Here is a 7,275-nt window from a genome sequence, read left to right as displayed (position 1 = left end):
TCCAGATCTTGGCATTATTAAATTACACACAGCTCACCTGATGATCATCCACAACCTAGGCATTTTGATATGCCAGACTCAAAAGTCAATGTGGAAAGAGGACATGTGTCTCTCTAGCTGTGCTCCTGAAACATTACATGGTAGTTGGGCATATTGTTATTCTGTAACTCATATCTCTAGGAGCAGGTAGTTTACTGTCCAATCTTTCCAAGTGCTCAAAATTTCCTTGTTTTCTATCTCATTTTTACAACTTTTACTTAGTCAAAGAACATATAAAACTCTAATTTATGTTTTCAATGTATGAAAACTTTGTATGTCCTTTGATGGCTTAATTATGTTTTCTACATCTGCGCCTTCCCTTTGCCCAAACACTAAGAATCTTACATCTCCATCATGTGTCTACAATATCACTTTTCTTTTAAAATAGCAAACAAAAACATAGCAAGTTGGAGGAAGGTGAAGCCTTACAAAGCCTCTGCTGAATTTCAGGTGTGAGAATGATTTATCCTCATGGATGTTTTTACATAAAAAGCTACAGAATCATAGACTATCATCCTGGAAAAAAAAAAAAAAGCCAGAAGTAATCATGTCCAACCCCTTCATTGCAAAAATGGTGGAACTTGTTGAGACCTAAGAAAATAAATCATTTAGATACTATGTATTTAAATAAAATAAAAGATGCATTGGTAAAGTAGCAGCCAGCTTTCAAGTGTCATCAAGTCTTCCAGGTGAGTGTTCTTTCTAATATTTTAATTCTAGAAATGGCTCATCTTTTTGGGTGATTGAAATTATAAAATATAAAGTTCATTCATTGTGTAACATCTCAAACATCATAACGCAGGCTGGGCGATGGAATAAATTTTTGCCCACAGGCTATAGTTTGTCCCTTTTCTTGAACCCATCAGAGAGTTGAGGTTGCAGGATCAACATCAGCCTAAAAGCTGGAGAGACGCAAATTCAGGAAGTCATACCTGAGATCTTCTTTCCCCTTACCTGAAGCAGAAGCCGATGAAGCCATCTGCTTGTATGAAAACTTCAGGGTAATTTTGATGCCATCCTGTAGGCTGGGTGTGGACTAGATTGAAAGTGAGAAACTCCTGGGAGCTGTACCTGTTGGAACAGCACCAAACCAAATTCTCATAGTGAAGATTCAGGATAGATCCACTGGGGCTCTGTCAGGAGGAAGGAAAGAGTAATTATTGTAAAATAGGCTAAAAAATTCTCCATAATAAAGGCCTATTCTCTAGGGTAAAGGTCTTTATGAGAGCCTTATTTTATCTGGAGGAAGGATATTTTGTCCATTGCAACTACTTTTAGCTTTCTTGTCTCCCCAAGGGGTGGGATAGTTATACTAAAATGGGGGGGGGGACATATGTCACAAAGAAGGGACGCAGGCCCAATAAAGAATGAAAATTAATCATAAGATTCTAGAATGCTTTTCCTACCCTACATCTTAACACTACTTTAAGAAGACTCTAATACAGTAACACTAGATAATAGCTAAAAGACATGCAGAATGTAGACTCTCTCTGAATAGTAGTACTTAGGTAAACCGAGTACAAAGTCAATAGAAGAGACAAAAGCTAGGATACTAGAGGATTTTCAAGTTGTGGACACCAACAGCTGCATCAGATCAACACAGCCCAACTCATAGCCAGGTAAGAATAAATCCTCTTGCTAGAGACTTATTTACTTCAGTTTCTATTACCAAATACAACATGTTTGGCTTTAAACAACAACGAAATTACAAGGCATGACAAAAGGTAGTAAGAAATACAACCTAAAGAAACAAAGCACACAACAGAAGTAGACTTGGGTATGGGATAAATGTTGGCATTATCAGACAAAAAGCTTTACATAACTATGATTCATATTTTAAGGGCTCTTCATTAGTTTTCTATACTCTAACTGTATTGCAAATGTGTGGAAAAAAACTCATTGAAAGGTGTTAGGAAAGGAAGTATTGACTAAAATAACTTTTGAGTGACTAAAATCTGCAAAACTAAAAGCAAAATTAACTGTATATAAGCGCTGTACTCAAGTTGATAAAAATGCTTCCCCAAGGGATACAGGTTAACAATTCTAAAGACATTGTGCACTCACACTCACACATACATACACACACTAGCATTTAACAATTAAAGTAATGGATAGCAGATGGTGAGAGCATATGCTTTCTCCAAGCTTCTCACTGTTGGAACAGGAGGTTACAGATAAGCAAGAAGAAGAGGCTTGAATTACCCATGTAGTAATGAATTAGAGTTTGAGCCATCCATATAGATTAATATTTAGCCTGATGCATATACTTACACATAGAAATATTTATAGATGTGTATTTACATAGCATAGTATATACACATATATTTCTTTGTTCTGTCAGCTGAGAGAGTCTAGAAGCAATGATACGCCATTAGAATAAGTACAATTTGCACCCAGATCTTGATTTTTAATTCTGTTCTCTAACATAAGGAATCAGAACTCTTCATAAAAATAGTTGCCTAGTTCATTCTAAGACTGGGGCACGGAATATAAAACATGAACTTGAAGATGCTTCTAGCATCAGAAATTAAAGAAGTACACAAAACACTGACGTACACACACACACACACACACACACACACGCTCACCCTACCCACCCTGCCACACACAGATTGGTGGGGCCATGTCCATGGAATAAAGGAGTCAACTGAATGAGTTCCAATGGCCAAAGCTAGAAAAATGTAAACAACAAAATGTGCAAATAATATTGAATTGCAATTCAAAATATAAAATGAATGTTCATACTAATATAAATGAATGATTGACTGAATAAATGAGGAAGAACATACAAATTTCCAAAATAATTTATGTGGGTACTCTGTCCTTAAGGAGTGGAGCGTAACATTCCATTCTTCATGTGTATGGTGTACATAGTGACTCCCCTCCAAAGTGATTAGTACGCAAGCGGGGTAAGTAACTGCAGTGGAGAAGCCTGGGAAATATTACCTTAGCCAGGTGGTCAAGTTTAACATTTTCAGTGATAAATCATGTTGCTAGTATGTATCCTTGAAATGAATGTGATGGAAATGACACTTTACCTTTGTGGCATTCTTTCCAAAAACCCACAACCCCAGTTTAACTATGAAAGAAAACATCAGACAGACTCTAATCAAGGGGCATTTTACAAAATCACTGACCAATACTCTCCAAAACTGTCAAGATCATTAAAAACAACAAGGAGAGTCTGAAAGACAGTCATAGTCAAGAGAAACCTAAGGAGACAGGAGACTAAATGTAATGGGACCCTGGTACAGAAGAAATACATTTGGGGAAAAAAACTAAGGTAATTTAAATAAAGTATGGACTTAATAATAATATATCAATATTGATTCATTAATTTTAACAAATATACTATATACTGTAAATGGTATGGGGATACCATTGATAATAAGGGAAACTTATTATAGATGATAATGATAATAAGAGAAATTGGGTAGAAGATATATGGAAATTCTCTATACTATCTTTGCAATATTTCTTAAATTATAAAGGTTTTCTAAAATAGTTTACTTTTTAATGTTTGGGTACCTGGTTGGCAAGTCAATGTCCTAATGGAGGCACCCAGTCTTTTGAGGGGTATTGTCTTCTGTGATTTCATACAGAACATGGGGGATAGTAGCTCTTCCTTGGGAGAGATAGGCTACTTCTGAGGGTTTAAACATTCAGAGAAGTCTGGATAGTTAAAATATTTGGAAACATTCACCCACATGCCACTATCCCATGTGCCAACGTCTAAGACTTGCCCAACCAAAGTCCTGATTTTGGCATAACAGACCTCCCTTGATTGGGCTTTTAACTTTCTTGAGTGGGGATGTCCCTACTCAGACTATTAGATAACAGTTCTTGTCCTTATATCTCTCAGCCTTGCTTCTGCAGGAAAAGAGAGTTTTCTGATTTGCAAATTAAAAAGGCCATTGGGTTTTACTTATAGCTTTCAGTTATATAATTCTGACTCTCAGATGTTCATTATTTTTTCTTTAGATCGTCAACGATACTTAATAATAACCATCTAATTTCATTATGCCTATGTGAACCATCTCCTTCATAGTCTTAAATACTTAACACATTCTACCTGCTAGTGCATTTCCTCCACCAGTACAGCCTCCCAGTTCACCACCGGTAAAAGCTAAATGGGTTCCTCCTACCACCAGTGAAGGAGTCCTCATTACCAACCAGAAAGTGAGTGATCCAGCTCCAAAACCCCATCTAATTGTATGCTTTCTCAGGCCACTGTGATTTTATTGCTGGTTGTGGCAGTTTGGGCCACCCAGAAGAAAAACAAAACAAAACAAAAAAACTGAGATGATGTCTGAAGTATGAGATACTGGTTAGGGAATAACATATGTGAAAGGAAAGGAAGAGAAACAGAATTGGGTAGAGGAAAAAGTGGGAATGTGATGTAAGCCCAGCAAGGCCTCAGCCAACCCCGTGGAGAGCTTTGAAGCAAATATTTCCCAGCAAAGGATTATGGTGAGCCAAGTCCCTATAACGCTGCCATCCTGGCTTAATGGCTGAATGCAGGCTGCCTGGGGGGGCTGATGGTGAAGGCTGTGCCTCTCTGCAGCTGGTGCAGGCACTAGAAGAGCTGACAGCTGGAGACTGTCTATGGAACCCACTCCTATTGATTAAGAAGAAAGTTCTTCAAAGCAAAGTTCTCTTGTTGAGAACACAATTTGCTACAAAGAGAAATAAATTTTACACAGAGAAAAAACTCAATCTTTGAAGAGAAAGATGAATACCACCCCTATAAAACATCACACATTACAAATAAAGTGCTTGTGATTTTCAAGATAGTGGTAAGTTTGTGTGATTTTATTTTTCTCAACAAGGAAATTCAATATCAACACAACTGAATTTGTATTGTATCTTTCATGTTTTGTAAGTTGTTAGTTTAAAGTATGTTTAAGTAAGAACTGTTCTTTGAGCTATGTGCAATGCCTCACTTCTATAATCCCAGCACTTTGGGAGGCCAAGGCAGGAGGATTGCTTAAGACCAGGAGTTTGAAACCAGCCTGGGGAAAATAAGGGGACCCTGTCTCTACAAAATATAAGAAAAAATTAGCTAGGTGTGGTGGTGTGCACCTGTAGTCCCAGCTACTTGGGATGCCAAGGCAGGAGGATCTCTTGGGCTCAGGAGTTCAAGGGTGCAGATGTTGTGAGCTATAATCATGCCACTGTACTCTGGCCTAGACAACAGAGTAAGATCCTGTCTCTATTTAAAAAGAAAACAAAACAATGGTCCTTGACAAACCATATGCTCTATTTTTTCTTTGGGAAAAATACATTACTCTTTAATTACATGACTTACTTTGGTGGCCTACTTATTGTGAAGCTTAAACAAATGTGGGGATACTCTTTATCCAAAGTCTACAAAATGAGCCAGGATTTATGGTAAAAATTATAGTAACACTCCATAAGCACCTTATGATAAAAACCCCAAGAATGTCTGATGATGATGATGGTTTACATTTATTTTTTGCCTATTTTCCAGCTCCCTTCCAAGCACTTTGCATACATTTTGTCGAGCAATCCTCATATAGACTTTGGAAGTGGATTTTGTGGTTACCATTTTAAAAATCAGGGAATTGGTTTAAAGAGGCTAAACATCTTGCCCAAATTAACACAGCTAATAAGACTGAGCAGGGTCTTTCACACCATTCACTCCAGAGTCTGCCTAAGCATCTTGTTCAATCTGCTAGGTTGCCAAAAGTCAAGGTATGAAATCTACAAATATATTATACTAAATGGGAACAAGTGCCAGAGAAAAGAACTAGTGAGGTACTCACTAGTTCTTTGTGCGATTGCATATCTTATAATTGGATGATTAATTACAGGGGCTGCTGAGTTATGTCATTTTAATGGAAGTAGTACATGGGGATTAAGGGCTGGGGATGTGACAACAGACCACTTAGGGTAAAGTTCTGTCTATGCCATCTACCAGCTTTATGCCTTGAGCAAGTTATCTAAGTTCTCTGTGCCTTATTTTTCTTATAATTAGAAATGATGATGACTGCTTCTTATAATTATATATAATATCACATGATTACTTAACAGTGTATGGCACATGGTAAACACATGCATAAATGTATTTGTTTAACCTTGAAACTTGAAAAACCCATATTTAGTTACAAGGGGTTGAGAATTTCTAATATTTCCTATTAAACAAGCCAGCTGGTCCATAAATATTACTAGATGCAACATCGTCTGGGATGTTGGGAATCCAATATTAAAATACAAACAAATCCACTACTCTCATGGACATTTCAGTCTCCTGTGTTCTGCAGTGTGCTTTATGACATGAAAAAAAAGAATGTGACATATGGTATTTACCCTCATATGCTGCAGATGGAAACACAGGAAAGCATCATTGTGACTTTAAACATAACAACACAGAGAAGAGCCGCAGTCCAAAGAAGAGAAGGTATATGTCTCTGGGTGAGCTCCCAGAAAGAAGCAGAGCTTAAGACAAACTAAATAAAACGCCATCCTATTTGAAAATGTTAGATATTAAGCTGGTTTTATCTATCTGCAATTTAAAAAATAATTATTTCCAAGTATGAAAAGATGCAAGAAGAATAATACCATCATGTATACCAACCTCTTGGCAAGAAAAAATAAAGCATTGTTAATACAAGTCTAGCACTCTGTGAACTGCTCCTTGAAATTCCATAGATTATCCCCAATATACAGGTATTACTGTCTGTTCCATGTGCTAGAAATTAACTGTTCCACTATAATGATGAGCAGGATTATTTGATTATTCGAAAGGCATTTAGTTACCATGAAAATTCTTTTCACAAATATAAAATGATGTCTAGTAAGGTAAAAGTATAGCCTGTTGTTAGACCTCTTAGATGTCTCTAGAGTTCAGAGTAAAGCAAAGTTTCCTGATATACCAAGTCATCCTTATTGAGATTAATTTATTACATTCTCACAAAAAAATAATTCCCCTCTTTTTACAGTAAGGAAACAACACTTAAAAGAGATTGCTCAGGATCACCAGGACAAATGGGGTAACCATGGTTTGCAGTCCATCCTCTTAACTCCAAGTCCACAAATATTGCCTTTCCATTACTAGTCTTCCCATGGGTATGTTGAAAGTTTAGGTGCTATGGTGATTATGGACTAGTTTCAAATATTGGTTTTACCAAACACTATCTATGTGACTTTAGGAGTGACTATAAACCTCAAGCCACATACATAGTAAATGTTCCACAAATAACTATTATTCTTGTC

At 36.8% G+C, this 7,275-nt stretch overlaps 1 long non-coding RNA gene across 1 annotated transcript; it reads left to right on the top strand.

Annotated features, from left to right (window-relative positions):
* The first annotated feature begins 3,146 nt into the window (after window positions 1-3,146).
* Window positions 3,147-4,828, top strand: LOC105875803 (uncharacterized). The gene is made up of 2 exons (XR_001156145.3): window positions 3,147-3,322; window positions 4,021-4,828. It is a non-coding gene; the product is annotated as an uncharacterized LOC105875803 (long non-coding RNA).
* Window positions 4,829-7,275: the final 2,447 nt, after the last annotated feature.

The sequence above is a fragment of the Microcebus murinus genome, chromosome 14 (genome assembly GCF_040939455.1).
Source record: "Microcebus murinus isolate Inina chromosome 14, M.murinus_Inina_mat1.0, whole genome shotgun sequence".
Classification (NCBI taxonomy): domain Eukaryota; kingdom Metazoa; phylum Chordata; class Mammalia; order Primates; family Cheirogaleidae; genus Microcebus; species Microcebus murinus.
Note: the sequence above shows the minus strand (reverse complement) of the source record. Positions and strands in the feature narration are given on the sequence as shown.